The sequence below is a fragment of the Myxocyprinus asiaticus genome, chromosome 12, assembly GCF_019703515.2.
Source record: "Myxocyprinus asiaticus isolate MX2 ecotype Aquarium Trade chromosome 12, UBuf_Myxa_2, whole genome shotgun sequence".
Classification (NCBI taxonomy): domain Eukaryota; kingdom Metazoa; phylum Chordata; class Actinopteri; order Cypriniformes; family Catostomidae; genus Myxocyprinus; species Myxocyprinus asiaticus.
The window spans coordinates 41,992,266-42,011,658 of NC_059355.1; the positions used below are offsets into that span (position 1 = coordinate 41,992,266).

General features: G+C 37.8%; 1 pseudogene; it reads left to right on the forward strand.

Moving 5' to 3' along the window:
- The first annotated feature begins 586 nt into the window (after window positions 1-586).
- On the forward strand, window positions 587-18,191 carry LOC127448804 (protein CFAP20DC-like; annotated as a pseudogene).
- The last annotated feature ends 1,202 nt before the right edge of the window (window positions 18,192-19,393 follow it).

Below are 19,393 nucleotides of genomic sequence, written 5' to 3' on the forward strand. Positions count from 1 at the left end.
GTTCTTTCTTATAATGTGTACCATATCCTCAAGCTACTAAAATGTTTTTATTTATTTATTTTTTTTATTGCTGCTGCTGTTACATTATCATTTCTATCAATTAAATTATCTGAAAGCGTAGAGGGTTTATTAACATAGAGAATGAATTAATTCACACTCTCACGCATATAGATATCACTCCTACACACACACACACACACACACACACACACACACAAATGCTTAAAGGAATAATTTACCCAAAAATTTAAATCCTGTCATCATTCACTCACCCTCATATTGATCCAAACAGGAATAACTTTTTTCTTACATGAAACATAAAATGATACTGCAAATAATCACTATGGGCAGTCAGATAAATTAATCTTAGCTCTGCAAGGTCCTTTGTAATATGACCACAGAAAATGACCTGAGAACTTCTTGTAGCTGGTGTAATGTATGATAAGGCACTACTGTCTGTGTGCAGTGGTGTAATCTGTGTATTGATCTGGACTCCCTCACAGCTGAGATATTCAGAGGGGTGCGTTTCATGTCTCTGGGTGCGATCATCATCTCCGCCTGCTGTAAGGTTCAGTGGATCTTCACGATGAAGTATGAACCCGCAGACTGCACGGATGGAGGTTAGGGAAAAGGCATCTGATACTTTGCTTAATGTGTACCATGTTTTGCCCCAGTGTGCAAAAGATGTTGTGTAAATGCTAGATAGCTTTAAATTAATAGTTCACCAAAAAATTTAAATGTATTATATTCTAAAGTAAATGGTGATTTTTACTGCCAAGCTCCAAAAAGGACAAAAAAAGCACTGTAAAAGTAGTCCAAACAGCTTTTGTGCTATAATCCAAGTCTTCTGAAGCCATATGATAACTTTGTGTGAGTAACAGACCAAAATTTAAGCCGTAATTCACAGATAATCTTCCCTTCTGTACAAAAGTCAGTCCACACGACCGTCATCTTGGGAACTCTCATGAGCAGATATTTTGCTGGGCCTCATGTGCTCAGATAGGAGACAAAGGCAGGCCTACACACAGTAATAATGCCTGACTTAGGCCTGTAGGATCAAACTCTCAGCTCCTATTGGATGAAAGCACAACAGAACTAACGGTTGCCATCTCTCCCACAATCGCTAAACCAGCTTCGGTGCCGTCACCTTGTTCTCTCTCTCTCGTACTAACCGCACACACACACGACCCCTCAGAAACATACCCGCACACACATTTGGTGAACAGATAACTTGGCGATAGAGCCCAGCTTTGTCCTTAAGTTATCGTATCAGCAGAGACACATGTTAAAAGGGCAGACGCCATTAACCAGTCTCTCCACCCACATTCGCAGCCACATTCTCTGGCCAGAAACCTCACGTGACGCACTCTCCACGAGAGCCACGCCTGCCATTTTGTGCAATCCTTCTCTCCTTACACACACACACACACACACACACACACACTCACATGTTGGCGCAGCTATCATTATGAGGACTCTCCATAGACATAATGATTTTTATACTGTACAAACTATAGATTCTATCCCCTAACCCTAACCCTACCCCTAAACCTAACCCTCACAAAAAACTTTCTGCATTTTTACATTTTCAATAAAACATCATTTAGTATGTTTTTTAAGTGATTTGAATTATGGGTACACTAGAAATGTCCCCATAAACCACGTTTATAGCATAATACCCTTGTAATTACCAGTTTGTAACCTAAAAAAGTGTCCTCGTAAACCACTTAAACCTACCCACACACACATACACCCATTCACACACACACACACACACACACACACACGTCTACCCTCCTCTCATGTATTATAGGCTTATCTGTTACCATATCTAATCATGTTACTGTTTAGTTTGTAGTTGGAAGTCAGAAGTTTATTGACTGCATTGTATTGATTATTTATTTATGTTACTGCATCAATACATTTTGTTATACTTTAAAGAGAAGTGTTTTGGTATTGTTCTGCATGCACCTGTGCCAAGGGCTGGCAGGGGATGTCAGTGCTCGGATTCAAACCTTCATTGATCCCCTTTTGAATGGCGATTTTCTCCGGACGTCGACTTTCCTAAGAGAACAATCCTATATTGAGACTGCTAAACTGTCTGGTTATTAGTCCCTGATTCCAGGGTGGTGCCCCGGCAATATTAATTCTTATTAATATTCTATTGATTTTGATAATTGATAGTTATATTTGATGATTGTTGATTTGAAGGATTAATAAGCTAATGTTGATTCTAATCAATGTTCTATTGATTTTAATAATTAATTATCTTTGATAATTATTAATTATTGCTAATAACCAAACCTGCTCCTGAGCAAAGCCCCAACAATTTTATATGGAAACAAGCGGCATACAAGTACAGCTCCTATCTACTTCAAAGTGGAAAAGACGAAATCTTCAAAATGGTTGGTTAAGATTACATCAAATGTGACAACAATGGTATCATAAAGTGTGCTTCTTTAACTCAAATCAAGCAAAAAATGCTATTTTATAGTCAGATCAAGATAATGCACATGCACATTCTCGAGTTGACTGACAGGCGATATCTCTATCTAAAGGTGATTGGTTCATTTACCTCTAAGGCACAACTTCCTTTTCTACACTCTTCATATTATGTGTTCCAATTTCTCCCATTTATTTTAATACAAGTGCTCCATCTCGGGCTAAACAGCCTCTGTCCACTCTCACAAATCTCACTTGCGCTTGTGCCCAGTTCAAACATGTCGCTTTTAGATGAGAAGCACCAGATTTTTCATTATTGACAGCAAACGCCATTGGTTCTCGCATGTCATATTTAACTCTTCTGATAATGCTTTTTTTTTTGTACATGATAACTAAAATGTACATTTTAGCATGAACTATACCTCTAATATTTAGTCCCTCCAGGATTTTGCAATCTTGTGAACGCAAGAGTTCTTGCAAATTCAACCAATCTCCGCATTATTTGAGGTAGCTTGCAATTTGTTATAATTTACAAACATTTTCAGCAAAAAACTAAACGTAAATCTGAGGGAATCCCATCGTTTTTCTTCATGTTTGACGGTGGCAAAACAAATGCTTGAAAAGCTTGGAGCAGTCGCAACATTTCCAAATGCACAGCTGCCATTGTCTCATCTCCATATTAGCAGTGTAAGCGTCTCCGCCTTGTCTCCTCCACTTTTTGCGTTCACTATCAAGATCCTTGTCTTAACTTTCACGGGACCATGGACAGCACACATGCCACATACATCACTGCTAGCATTTAATCTTCACCCTGAGTGCTGCGAATGAGACACAAAAACCCACATTTACACAAAGAATCCCTAACATTCATTTAAAATCCCCATTAGTTGTGTAGTAAAATGTGATTAGAATTTTAAGTGCTTAATACAGTAGGCTACGAATCTGAAAATGGTAATTTATGCTGAAAAATTATATGCTGAAAATAAATGTTCATACATATTTTTTACTTATATAAAAAGGTCACATATATACATTTATGCAACATACACGCCTATATTTTAAATGATGACAAAAATTGCTATTTTCATATATGTAACATCTATTTTTTAAACCACTTGTGGAATTTAAATTTGTACATTAATGCTCAAATATATGAACACTAATTGTATTTGTTCATATGTGGATATATACAGTAACAGATTTCAATATCAGACAATGTAATAATTGCTACAGGCATAATTATTGAATCCTCATTTGTGTTTTTAGTTTACAGATTTATTGCATGTCTATTTTAACGTTTTCTTGCATTGTCTGAGTTAGAAAATTTTTATACAAAAATAATTAAGGGTCTTCCAATACCCACAGGTTTTACCTAATTTTATGATATATTTTTGTGTGTAATTTATTTTTTTATTTTTTTTGCATGCTAACTGCATATTCAGATATTGTGCACTAAAATATTTACATGCTATTGCATGTAATTAAGTTTTCAACTGTAAAACAACCCCAAAAAGATGCAGCAAATTGCATTGCAAAATTTGAGAAAATACGCAGCAAATTCAGTCATTTTGGGCCGCAAAAATCGGGAAAAAGTGTCGTGAAATACTGGTGGGACTGAATATTCTATTTTTTTTGGGGGGGGGGGGATTTTTCCCCTTTTTCTCCCAATTTGGAATGCCCGATTCTCAATGTGCTCTGATTGGCTTCAGTCCGGGTGGCGGAGGACGAATCCCAGTTGCCTCCGTGTCTGAGACAGTCAACCTGCACATCTTATCATGTGGCTTGTTGAGCGCGTTGCCACGGAGACATAGCACGTGTGGAGGTTCACCATGCGCCCCACCGAGAACAAACCACATTATAGCGACCACGGGGAGGTTACCCCATGTGACTCTACCCTCCCTAGCAACCGGGCCAATTCGGTTGCTTAGGAGACCTGGCTGGAGTCACTCAGCACGCCCTGGGATTCGAACTAGCGAACTCCAGGGGTGGTAGCCAGTGTATTTTACCACTGAGCTACCCAGGCCCCCCTGAATATTCTATTTTTAACATTTTCCCTAGATCTGTTTCTATATACTTGGTGAAGTGTAGTTGAAACATCTCTACAACATTGTCTTTTCAACACATTTTACATGACGAATAATTTTTTGGTGATTTACTCAAGGTATAGAGATAAGAAGTGGTCCAAAAGAAGAGATTCCCATGAATTGCCAGATTCCTAATGAAGTTCAGCATGTTATCCAGCTCGTCAACATGTAAACACTGGGACGGACTGGTCTAAAAGGTGGATCTGCAAACTCAGATACAGGTAATTTCCAAATGTAAATACACATAATAAAGGAATATGCCACAAGAGGCTGTGCACAATAGGGATTTTACCATGGGTAAGTGTCATACAAAGTGTAATCATTATTTATTAATAATAAAAAACAAAATAAATAAATAAATAAGAAATTTTCTACAAAGTAATATAGTTCATAAGACTTTCATACTGTAGGCTGTTTTTGATTGACAAGCAATGCAGCAACTTGGTGCATTAACATACTGTTCAGCTAATGTGTGGCCACATGTGTGCATATATTGATCTTTGATTGTGGCTCATCCAATCATATTTTAGAGGTACTTCACAAATTTCACATCTTAGCTAAGTTTATATTTGTACATTGGTTGTTTTATTATTTATCTGAACATAGTCATAAAGTTCTGTGTTCTTTTCTGTTCTTTCCTAAACAGAAGGTCAGACACCTCTGCAGAATTCTCCTGATATTTCTTGTCTATTAGTTTGCTGACAATAGATGCCTCTTGCCAAGAGAGCTCTAATCATGTCTCTTTAGTCACATACCTGTCCACTCTCCTGGTCCACTGAGACATTCATAGCTGTTTACAGTTTTTATTTATCCAGACATCTGCTGGCCTCATATCAAAGTGCCAGACTGCTGTCATCTCACCCTTAGACTCTAGAAAATGACTCGTACATCTGAAATCTGCCCTCGCAACATATTAAAGGGATAGTCACTCAAAAATCGAAGCTCTGTCATCAGTTACTCACCCTCATGCTGTTCCAAACCTGTATGACTTTCTTTCTTCTGTGGTACCAAAAACAAGATGTTAGACAGAATGTTAGAGTCAGTTTGTGTAATGTTTGTGCTCCACAGAAGAAAGCAAGTCATACAGAATATTGTCAAATGGCATGAGGGTGAGTAAATGATGACAGAATTTTGATTCTTTGAAAATTAAATTTCACCCTTTGAAATAACAAAAGGTTAGAAGGCAATTAATGACCAAAGGTGTTGGAGACTTTAACGGGATAGTTCACCCAAAAATGTAAATTCGATCATCATTCCCTCAGCCTCATGCCATCCCAGATGTGTATGACTTTCTTTCATCTGCAGAATACAAATGAAGGTTTTTAGAAGAATTTCTCAGCTCTTTTGGTCCATTCAATGCAAATGAATGGGAGCCAAAATTTTGAAGCTCCAAAAATCACAGAAGTCAGCCAGGGCCATCACTACCTATAGGCAGAGTAGGCAATTGCCTAGGGCTTGGAGGCGGGGCCTCCATAACCGTAACATCCCTATATGCTAGTCCACCAATCAAGATGGGCAGCAAAAGACTAGGCTCTTTGTCCATTGGATATAGATGAATTGTCACTCACCTGTAGTGAAACCAATTAATGTCACCGTTTCATTAATCTTACCCTCTGAATATATGAAGAGATAGGGTACGATGAACAAAATGCAAAAATGCAACTTTTCTGCAGCTGACTGACTTTAAGTCAGTGACTTATGATGGCACTGAAATGAACACATCCTTCGGGGGCTGCTAAGCGAAAGGCTAAACAGGCACGCAAAGAAAATGCAGCTCGTGATGCAGGTATGTGAGTTGTCATCATCTATTTTGGAGTGCTTGTGATGTATTCTAAAAATAAACTGGGCCTTGTTCTGTCAATCAGCGTCATTTCAGGATAGATCTTTTGTCGTTTTATTCTGAGTTCAAAAGAGCGCGAGCACCATCGACGCGTCGAGACTGTCAGACACTTTGAATTTGCGCGTACAATGACATTGCATCGGAAGCTGACTAGCTAAGTACTAAAGTAAAAGAAAACAAGTTTGTATTCAAAGTCAAACAGCAAACACACTAGAGTATTTTTTTAATGTTTCAAAAAAAGTACCTCAACTGTCTGTATATCTTCTAAATTCCGCTGATGTTTACATTACTGCACTAACATAACATTTCATTTTAGTTTTCAAATCATAAATACTGTTGTCATATTTATTGAAAAATAAGCATACAATTTTATGAAGAAATGAACTATTCTTTCTGCTTTGTAGTTTGTCTTTTTCACTTCCGCTAGCAGTTGATTTGTTTATATAGTGCATATTTAAGGTATTGCACTGCAATACATAATATGACTATACCTATAGTCTATATTGGTTCAATAGGAGGGGGAAATCCTGTCCATACCCAGCTAGGAAAAAAACAATAAAGGCACTGATGTTCATTTACTGAAGTGGTGTCCAGGAAGTGCTCATCTATAATTATTTGTTGGCAATGTAATGTTGTCTTGTATTTGTTTCATTTTATTTTTATTTTTCATTTTACTGTATAGAGTAGGCAAAACTGTTTGTTATCCAAAATAGTGGATGGGTGTGTTACTATAAATAAATTATTGAACAACTTACTGCAAAAAAAAAAAAAAAAAAAAAAAAATCATGGCTGCCTTAAAAAAAAATTTTTAAGTGTGGCTTTATGAGTAATTTCTAATTAAATTATAATAAACTGACTTAAAAAGTTTAATCAAGTTAAGTTAACATTTTAAAGTAATGGGAAAAACATGTTGTCATAACTTACTGTACAAATTATTATTTTACAGTGCAGAAAAACCAATGTAGCCTATCTAATGACATTATTTGTTTTAAACACTACCTGTTGTAGGATCAATGATGAGGTTTTTAAAGACCAGTGGTGAGTCAGAAGAACTACGGGGCAAAGAGAGAGAGGAGCAAGAGAGTGGCCTTGAGCAAGAGCATCAAGAGGGCAAAGAGAGTGAAGACCCAGAGAGTGATTGTGAGGAAGAGCAACTACAGGGCAAAGAGAGTGAAGGGCCAGAGAGTGTTTGTGAGGTAGAACATCAACTCAGCAAAGAGAATGAAGGGCCAGAGTGTAGCCATGAGGTCGAAGGCAACAGTATTGAGGGACTTGAAGTCATTGAGTCTAAAGGAGACAATGCCACACCTGGAACATCAACAAAAAGTGAAATAGGTAGCACAGTACCCGAAGCTCAACCTATTGATCCAGGCTTGTGGTCTGACACAATTTCGCAAAGTTTCAGAGCAGAGGCAGTGCGAAGAGGACCATTTAAAGTCAGAGAAATTTATGTTTTTCCAAAAAAACACAGATGGACGAGCTTTTCCACACAGTCTGTTTTATAGAAAAATGCCTGATGGTGAAAGAGTCAAAAGATCATGGTTGTCATATTCAGAAGTGAATGATGCAGTCTTTTGCTACAGCTGCTAACTTTTCTCTACCCAGGTAATTAAGCTAATTAAAGGAGGAATAAAAGACTGGAAGAACATTTACACTATCCTGCATATCCTTGAGAACAGTTCTGAGCATATAAGCACCATGCAGAAGTGGAGAGAATTAGAGTTGCGGTCTACAACAGGTCAAACCATAGACCAGAGACAGATGACCCTCTTGGAGGAAGAAAGACAGAGGTGGCAAAATGTTCTCACAAGACTTTTAGCAATTATACAGTCTCTTGCTGAGAGGAATCTTGGATTTAGGGGATCCACAGACAAACTCAGTGTTTCTGATAATGGTCATTTCCTAAAGGAAGTGGAGCTCCTGGCAAAATTTGATCCAGTCATGCAGGAGCACTTGGCAAAAATGGCTGTACACACACACTCACACACACACACACGCCACTTGGGGAAAGACATACAAAATGAGCTACTGAATCTAATGAGCAGTCAACTGACCAAAGAAATAGCTGCAAAAATCCTCACTGCAAAGTACTTTTCAATCATCCTTGATTGTACACCAGACATTAGCCACCAGGAACAGATGTCTATCATTATACGCATTGTGGAACTACAGCCAGAGCCAGAAATAAAAGAACATTTCCTGGGATTCTTGGTTGTGGAAGAGACTACTGGCAAAAATGTGTAAACAGTAATCCTAAATAGGCTGAAGGACCTTCAGATTTACTTCATGGATTGTCGAGGTCAGTCATATGACAATGGCTCCAATATGAAGGGCAAGAAGCAAGGTGTACAAGCCAGGCTGCTTGAAAAGAACCCAAGAGCCCTGTTTGTCCCATGTGGGGCACACACATTAAACTTGATTCTGGCAGATGCTGCAAGAGCTTCAAGGGATGCCACTGGATTCTTTGGACATCAGCAGAAACTATTCAGCTTCTTTTCAGGATCCACTCAGAGATGGTCTATTTAGAAAAAATATGTGGACCTCACTCTTAAATCATGGAGTGACACAAGATGGGAGAGCAGATTACAAATTGTTCAGGCTGTCAGGTTCTAGGTTGCCCAAATCAGGGAAGCACTTGTAGAAGTACGGCAGAGTTTGTCTGACCCTGTTTCTAAAGTAGAGGCCCAAGCTCTTGCTGAAGAATTGGGGTCTTATCGCTTTTTGATTTGTTCTGTTGTGTGTTGTGACATTCTGACACTTGTCAGCTAGGTCAATAAGCTTTTCCAGTCATCCTCTATGCAATTGGATGTTGCTTCAAACCTGATTACTTCCAGCACAAGCAACTGCAAAGGATCTCTGTGAGGAAATGAACACAGAGGCAGTTCTCTTACAGAAAAGACAACGTAACACCAGGAAGCAGTTCTCTTATGAGGCTGCTGATGAGCCTCTGACTGACGCACTGCGGAACCTGGAAGTGACATTTTTTAACACAGTTGTGGATGTAGCACTTCATTCTCTTGAGGAGAGATTTCAGACAATGGAAAATGTCAGGGACACTTTTGGTATCCTTTTGAATTTTAATGATGTTGCAGCCATGCCAAGAGGTACAGTGAAGAATCATTGTGAAGACATTGAGAAGGCACTCAGCAAGGAAGGACATGTAGATATCTCTGGAATGGAAATGGCAGAGGAGATCCTCAACCTTCCACCATTACCGTCAAAAAACACAGCCATGGAGCTTCTGAAATTTCTTCACCAGAAGCAACTGCAGGAGATATATCCAAATCTCTGGATTGCTCTCAGAATTGCAGTTACCCTTCCAGTAACCGTAGCAGCTGCCGAGAGAAGTTTCTAAAAATTGAAGCTTGTAAAAAATTACCTGCGCTCCACAATGAATCAGGAACGGCTTAGTGGATTGCTTTTATCAGCATTAACAGAGAACTCACCCAGCAGATTTCATATGAAGCAGTTATTGATGACTTTGCTTAAAAAAATTAAAAAAAAGCAGAAGAGTGCCTCTGTAGGTGGCCATGGCCATGATAGCATCCTTAACAAAGGAATAAGAGATGGTCCAGATGACTTTTCATTCTTTAATACCTTTTTTAGTGTTTACCTTAAAATTTAATTAATATGGACATATAAGTAAAAAATATACAAATATTAATAACAGATGTTGTATAAATAAAAAGGTTAGGAATCATATTTGTTTCAAGTGCTTTTTATATATTCTGAAAGTTGGAGGGGAGGAGGGGTGCAGGGGACCTCCAACATAAATTTTGCCTAGGGCCTCCAAATGTCTAGAACCGGCCCTGAAGTCAGCATAAAAATAATCCATAAGACTCCTGTGTTTAAATCAATGCCTTCAGAAGTGATATTCAGTCAATCTTCACTATAACTTTCTACAATCTAAACTTTCACTTTCACATTCTTCTTCTTGTGTTTTTGGTGATTTGCATTCTGTGATGGCCAAGCAGAAGAATTTATTTCCAAAAAAAGGACTTAATTATTGATCTGTTTCTCACCCACACCTGTCATATCACTTCTGAAGATATGGATTAAAACACTGAAGTTGTATGTATTACTTTTATGATGTCTTAATGTGATTTTTGCAGCATCAAAGTTTTGTCACCCATTCACTTGCATTGTATGGACCTACAGAGCTAAGACATTTTTCTAAAAATATTTGTTTGTGTTCTGCAGAAGAAATAAAGTCATACACATATGGGATGGCATGAGGCTTAATAAATGATGAGCGAATTTTAATTTTTAGGTGAACTATCCCTTTAATAAGATCATGCTAAATGTTTCTCCATATACAAAAATTGCAACAAAAGACTGCAGACTCTCATTCTCCATTAGTAATTTTTCCTTTTTCATCACCTAGCAACTACGTATCAAAACACTGTGGGCCTTGTATATGAAACCCTGTAGTCATAGCTTACAACCTTGGATACTGAGCTGGCTGTTATATTGAAATGACATATGGCAGTATTATGTGTTTTGTTGCCAGGTTGCCATGACCTTAACACTGCTTTTCTTTGCAGAATTGCGGTAAATAACAATTGAAAATATGCCAATTTTGAACCAACAGATGGCAAGGGTCTGTAATTGCGAGGATTGCAAACCTTCGACTGAATACAAAGGCAGTCATATTGTTGTAGATAGTGTTGTGATATTGTTAGCCTGGATTCTCTTGCTTAATACCATCATTAATTTAACCATTTTAATGCATCTGTAATGGTAGCCAGCTGGTAGGTAGCTGTGCAGTGTGTAAATCTCACTCCCCTGGCCTCAAGAGGCGCACTAACAACTGATGCTAGAGGCTTTAGCCTCCTTGTTAGCGCACCCACCTCCCACGCCAGAGACACCAGTTCAATTCCTGTTCAGAGCGGGTTGAGCAGGACCAGTTACAGTGGTGCCGTGACCCGGAAGGGAGTGAAGTTTAGGGGGGTGAGTGTAACAGTAGCCAGCTGGTACGTGCTTTGCAGTGTGTGTAAACCTCACTCCCCTGGCCTCAAGTGGCACATTAGTGACTGATGCTAGAGGCAGTAGCCTTTAGCCTTCTTGTTAGCATGTCCACCTCCCATCCTGGAGACGCTGGTTCAAATCCTGCTCAGAGCGGGTCGAGCAGGACCGGTTACAGGGGTGCCGTGACCCAGATGGGAGTGAGGTTTAGGGGGGTGAGTGTAACGGTGACCAGCTGGTAGCTGTGCAGTGTTTAAACCTCACTCCCCTGGCCTAAAGAGGCACACTAGCAACTGACACTAGGGGCTGTAGCCTTTAGCCACCGGTTAGAATCCCGTTCAGAGCGGGTCGAGCAGGGCCGGTTACACATCATCTGTTTACTTGAATGGCAGATATTATAATACTTTTAATACTTCAGCTAGGCCACTGTAAATTTTATGCATGTCTGACTGTTAGAAGAGGCAGGTGGTGTCAAAGCATCCATCTCAAGTGTTCTTACACCCCGGAACTCCTCCCATATTGTGTTTGGGTCAAAGATTATTGGACCTCCTCCACTGACTGCAATGAAGAGCAGCACATCAGTCAACAGTAAAGACAAAAGATCTAAATCCATTCTGAGTCTCAACTGCATGCACAGATTTTCTTGACACAAAACAGAAAATCACCTTGAGATTTTACACAGAGATTACTGAGAAATAGATTTGCATTTGCAGAAATAAATGGCAGTGCTTGCAAGGCAGCAACAATTGTGTTAAAGACCGAATGAGACCACATTTTATGGCTTTAAGTACTGTAAAAAGTGGAAAAATACAATTGTTACATTAACACCAGATATGACCCTTAAAAAATAATTGTGTTAGTGTAACCTAATGTAGTTAGATTGATTCAGTTTTATATATATATATATATATTAATGTAAATAATACCAGTTTATTTAGATGTTTCTGCTTGAAGCTAATTTATATATATATATATATATATATATATATATATATATATATATATATATATATATATATATAATTATAGTGCATGTTGATTAGTTTTGTATAAGTTTAGTATCTTTATTCTAGTGTACTCCTAAAATTTGACTGTTAGCATATACACATTTAAAAATGATCTTTCTCTTCTTACAAAACAGACCAGATATACAGTATTAATGACTCATCTTGCACTACAAATATTTTTGTCCAATCAAATGCTTTCTTGGTTGAGAATGTCCCTCCTGCAACAAATCAACATGTAGCAAATAATAACTCGTGACTTTTGACTCGAGTCTTTTAACTGAAATTATGTCTTTTGGTACTGTCCCTATACAAAATAAACTCACACATACATACATACATTGATGTAGCTAAAGCCTTTTGGCAATAAAAAATGGACAAGCCCTTCGATGTCCTGTCCATACTTATTGTTACAATAGCAAAAACATCAACACAAAACTGCATTACTCAAGCAATTTTAAATTTTTTGTAAGCTTAGGTTATAGGCTTTGAATCAGTATAGACTTTAGGCCAAAGTTTACTTCAAACATCCGCGTTGTTGATTGGAACGCACACAGTTTGTTTGCACTTAGAGTTGTCTCTGCATACTAAGCTGGGATATGAGAAATTATTTGAACACTGAAAAAGTTACACACTTCAGCTTTAAATTTCAGAAAATTGTGGTGTAGAAGAATAATAAAAAGAGGAATTTTGATAAAGTGCTGCCTTGGAATCACTGTAAATAACTTTAGTATTTAAAGATGTTCAGCTGTGCATATTGGAGTAAGGAATGTTTTTTTTAGTAATGTATTTCTCAATATAGGCAGAGCTGAAAATGTACAGCCTCGGCCACCACTTGAAAGGCCTTCAGCGGAGAGAGTGGGCACTAGAAGAGCTCAGAGAATCCACAGAGTGGGGAGAGAAAAATCAAGCACAGCTGAAGATCTGATTTTATTAACTTGCATTAGGTGCAAGATAAGATACAGTTATGGTCCACTTACTGCCTCTCAGCTAAAGTTCATTTTGTCATTTTTTTTTTTTTTTTTTTTTGCCATTTTAAAGATTGTAAAGCTTTTTTATGTGGTCTAATAGATCATTGATACTTTGTCAGTACTTATGGCCAATACTTTGTCATTGTCATGCCAGTAGCTCTCTTTAAATTAATCCCTTGTTGAATTCCTGTCTAATGGTGACACAGAGTGTTTTATTTTGGTCTCAAATGTTTCTTTAAGATAGAGAAGGTGGCAAAATTAGCCCAAATCAGGAGGAACCTGAGCTTCAAGGAAAAACTGCACTTCAAACCATGTGCTCTGACTTAACAGTGGAAGATAAATTAACTGATCTTAATCTACAAGGTGAGTAATTATGTTCCTTACATGTTATATGGGGATACTTAAACTGCTGCTGTGCTCAGTATGTTAAATGACCTGACATCTAACTCAGATGTGTGAAAGCCTTATTGGTGGTGCTTGGTGAGGCAAGCATCACTATTACTACTGGTCATACTTATGGTAAGAGATTTGAACAGAACCTGTGAAATAAATTTTGGCACGTACTTTGGCCCGCATTGTTCATGCTACAGACATGACTGATACCTCAAATCATGTGTCTTGTCGAGGCGAGGTTGGCTATTACTTTTCAAAGTGATCAGACTTTTAATTTTTCAGCTAGCGGATGATAAAACATAAAAAAAAATACCTTTACACTTACACTGATAATGGGACCCGGGCCATGCCATCACAGATGTGTCTGACTTTCTTTCTTCAGCAGAACACAAACAAAGATTTTTAGAAGAATAACTCAGCTCTGTAGGTCCATACAATGCAAGTGAATGGTGATCAGACCTTTGTAGCTCCAAAAATCACATAAAGGAAACACAACTGAAAGTGAAAGTTAAAGTGGAGATTTAGAGTAAAAAAGGACTTAAATATTGTTGTGTTTCTCACCCACACCTATTATATTGCTTCTGAAGATATGGATTTAAACACTGGAGTCATATGAATTACCTTTGTTTCCTTTATGTGATTTTTGAAGCTACAAAGGTCTGATCAACATTCACTTGCATTGTATGGACCTACAGAGCTGAGATATTTATCTAAAAATCTTTGTTTGTGTTCTGCTGAAGAAAGTCATACACATCTGGAATGGCATGAGGATGAGTAAATTATAAGAGAATTTTCATTTTTGGGTAAACTATCCCTTTAAATGACTGAATAGTTTGTGAACAGGTGTTTGTGTATAGATCAGGCTAAATTTTAATTACAAAACGAACTACTAAACATTCCTATAACTCAGTTTATCTGTTAAAGCTTCCTTCTCTCTCACAACACAGTTCGGATCCACTTGTCTTGAAGTAGTGAAGGTCTAGCCAACCAAACATCTCAAATTAGCAATTCTGGCAGCCGTTTTGATGCCAACACTTAGAACACGATCAGTTGTTCCAAGTTAACAATCCTTTCCTGCAGAGTAGGTTTAACTTGAACTTCCCTTTAGCTGAGAAAAAGAGAGTTCATTAGTGGTAATGGGACATAAAGTACACTGTGTAGGTCAGAGAGAAATCTCCGGGGTTTAGGCGAGCTTGCACCATGTGCAATTAGAAAAGGTGATTACAATATAAGCCTGTTCCAAAAACGTGCCAGGAATCAAAATATACTAAACCCCTCGGAACGGCAAGAGCGAAGGCAACACTTGAGAGGTGCTCTGTGAGCGTGCATGCTTTAATTAGATGAAATGTTACTCTGTGAAGAGTTTAATGGAGCCTTTACATCTCTTTATCTGACATGGTCATTATGTTGTGGTTTTTCATATTTCATTTTAACAAGTAATCAGTTGTTCAGCTGATAAAGTATTTATGATCCATGGCTGTGAGCAAAACAAACAGAACAAAATGCAGGTCATTTAAAACATACCATTGGAAAGAATTTACAGAGAACTCTTTAATTTTTCCAATCTCATAGAATCATGTTACTATACCTACATACTGTATTTCCAAAACTATTTTTACGTGGCTCATTGTACATACTGCAGTAGTTTCCTAAAGAAACACTAGAGGTGCTACAACAATGACGTTTATTCACTTTCACAGTGAGTAAAATGGCAGAATATTAAATATTGATACTGAATATTGATATTTCTCACCCACACCTATCATATAGTTTCTGAAGATATAGATTTTACCACTGGAGTCTTATTGGTTAATTTTATGCTGCCTTTATGTGTTTTTGGAGCTTCAAAATTTTGTTCACCATTCACTTGCATTGTGAGGACCAACAGAGCTAAAATATTCTTCTAAATCTTTGTTTGTGTTCAGCAGAAGAAAGAAAGTCGTACACATATGGGATGGCATGAGGGTGAGTAAACAATGAGAGAATTTTCTTTTTTTTGGGGGTGAACTATCCCTTTAAGTCTTGTGAGCTATAAAAAAGCAACCTCTAAGCAATATTTTTCTCTAGGACGATGTTGCAATACTTATGACATGGTGTCATCATGGGAAATGTAATGTCATTACATTAAGCCCAGTTTTTGAGGTCAAGGTGGACATTGCCAGTCATCAGGTATTGTAATTAAAAGCCGAAACAATTTGTTTTGTTCCCATAATGCTCTTTCCTTGTCCTTGTCTCTCGGTGAGTGCAAGTTAAGCTCAGGTTCACAGTTCACAGTGGTTTAGTCAGACTTTCTGCTGTGGTGCTGCGGTGCATTTTGCTGAAGTAGATCAAAGTGTTCTTCTCTCACATGGCAAATTCATCACTTGGTCTCTGTGGTATCTTTTTGCTCCCTACTCTCTGGGTGTCTTCTCTTTAGTATGAGGGCATGCAGACCCCACAGGCGCACATCGGCGTGTCTGAATTATGATCTTACTGTACCATTGCTCCCTATCTACTAATGATGTTGTTTGTGTGCCAGTGGTAGAACAGAAAGTGCCCCTTCTGCCCCCAAACTAAGCACACATATGCACATACTGGCAAACTTAATGCTATTTTTCCATTTTTTGTTATTCTCTCAGGACTGCATATGTAAATTCCTTCCATCCACATCTTTAAAATATTGTTTCCAATGCATCGGCCCCATGTATGTATATTTTAAGAGATCATTAAAGCATAATGCCTCAGTTATCGAATCCAGCACAGATGAAAGAGGTTGGACGTGTTCTATAAATTCTTGCTCGCATTCAGTTGGCAAGCTTTGTGGAATTAATCTCAATCAGATTATTTGCATACACTCATTTAAACGAATGCAGGCAAGGAACATGAGTGCCGGTATAAAAAATGAAAAATGAAACATTATGCATGTGTCATGGTCCTGTTAGTATGGGTTTTTGTGTGACAGGACCATGACATCATCATCCTATGTCTGTCTTGTGTTTCGTTGTCTGTCTTTGTGTGAACACACGGCTTCAGTTTTGATTTCCCTGCCGTGCACTCTTCGGTCCGTCTTGTGTTTCATGTCCGGAGCATGGTGTCTGGATCCTGACTTCCCTGTCTGGTTCGGTTTCGGTCAGTGTTGGGAGGCAAACACTCATGCTCCATGTTCTGTCTGTTATTGACGTGAGTGCATTACGCTTATGTCATCTTGACAGCATGCACTCACATCAATAGTCTGTCTCTCGCGAATACGGGTACGCTTTGCGTTGGCTCACGTAGCGCTGTGCGCCCGGGTCGCAAGTTTTGCTGAGGTTTGGTCACTTCGGTCTGAGGTGCCAGGTTTGTACGTGGCCGAACTCTCGCACAGGTGTCCTGTCTCATTTTGTCACCTGTTGCGTGCATTATGTGGCGTTTGCCTCGCGATGTAAACTCAGGCTTTTTCTAGTGTTGCTACGCATTCTCTCGTTTTGTCTGTCGGTTGGCATGAGCGTATATTGCCTTATTGTCTTGGTGATGTGCACTCATGCCATTCGGGTGTTTGTGTCTTGTGAGAGCACGTGGCTTTGTTTTGTTTCTGTATTGCTGCGTGTCTCTCAGTCGTGCATCATACCCCGCCTCCTTGTATGCCTGTTATTAGTTCATTAGTCACACCTGCCCAGTCTGTTAATCTGTTTGATTTCTCCCTCTATTTTAGTCTCCTCGTGTGTGCTGTCCAGTGCCAGTTCATTTAGTTTTGTGTGTATGTCGGTTTGGTTTTCCCTAGTTCCTGTTTCGGTCCTGTTGGTTCTGGTCAGTCCTGTTCCAGTGCCTCTGCCCAAGCCCAGCTTCAGAGGGTGCCTGCCTGGATTATTTTTCCCCAATGGGATTGTTTATTTTTGACTGTTTTGGTTTAATAAATTCCCTTTTTTCTCTCTGCATTTGGGTCCTGCCTCTGCAAATCCTTGGCAGTATGTTAGTAATTAGATTTCCATTATTGATCTTTATAGAGACAGTGAGTCAATTGAAGGTCCCTGAGGGAGAAACAAGAAGAAAATGTTAATGTTTTCTACATGAGCAGCATATTACCATCAGGACATGTTTTCACTTGTGTCAGATTTTTTTTCCAGAGATTATACAGAAAGGGTGCTCTTGTTGTTAAAATGTTTGAGAAAAGGCTTCTCACCATATAAAATACAACACTTTTAATATTGCAACAAATGGTGATGATAACCATAAATCTGGCTGTCATATTTTTGCAGACAGTGTTTCTATTGTAGATACATCTGGGTCAGCTCTCGAGCCTCCATGTGCTTCTCTACCTCCTGAGTGTGTGCTGAATACAGATGATGCTGACCTTTGTAACAAACTGAGCACTCTTTCTGCGATAAGTAATACGAAGAGGAAGTCTTCACCTAGCAGCGACCCTGCCAGTGATTTGACCTTTGGCCTTAAAGGTTATGAACTGGTAATCGAAGGAGAGCGCAAAGATGCACATCTGGAGGATGATTTTGTCGGTAGCGAAAGTGCAGAGGAATAGACACGCAGAAAACAAACACATAATTTAAAAATGCTGAGACACATATGCATATTTTGGGATTTGGCAGTACTTAATTTAACGGGAATTAATTGAGACTTGCTTCTGATGTCCAATTAATGAATTTCAGGACATTCGGAAAGTTGCTAAAGTAAAGTAAAGTTTCATGAGGTATTTGATTAGAGACATATGAGCCGTTATTTTTTATAAATTATTTTTTTTATTTTATTTTTTTTTATTTTCTTGTAAATATGATTATTATCTTCACTATTAATTGTATTAATAATAATAATGATACATTTATTTAAACTATTATTAAATTAATATTTAATTGTAATAATAATCCATCCATCCATCTTCTATAGTGCTTGTCCTGTGCAGGGTTGCAAGTAGTGCTGGAGCCTATCCCAGCTGTCTTGGGCCTAAGGCAGGAAAACACCCTGGAAAGGTGGCCAGTCCATCACAGGGCAACACACACAGACATACACATTCTCACTCATACCTACTGGCTAAACCCACACAAACATGGGGAGAACATCCAAACTCCACACAGAGAGGCCCAGCTGAGCCAGGACTCAAACCCAGGACCTTCTTGTGTGAGGCAACAGTGCTACCCACTGAGCCACAAAAATTAATTTTTATTATTATTAAATATAATAAAATGTTTAATAAATACAACAACAAAAAAATCATAGTCCTAATGTAGAGCTACAAATAAAATTACTTTTATGTTGGCCGGTTTTTGATTTATTGAGGAATATTAATTACTAATTAATGAGTTTTTTATTTTATTATAAATAAATTTTAATCTGCTAATTAATAAATATTTTTGTAATTAGTATCATTCATTTTATTAATAATAATAGGAATATAACAACAATAATGCATTTATTTAAACTATTATGTTTTAATGAATATTTAATACAAATAATAATAAATATTGATTATACTATTAAAAATAATTAATAGTTATTTATATTTAATAAATAATGATAACAGTAATAACTAAGTTAATTTAAATAATTATGTATTATTTAATTGTATTTAAAGTAAATTATGTATTAGTTAATTGATAATTATTGATTAGTTAATTGAATTATTTATCAGTTATTTATTAGTTAATTAGTTATTAGTTAATCTATTTTTTAATTAGCCTAATTTTTTGTCATGACCCTATGGTTTCAGGAGAGAGGATGCTGAATAGT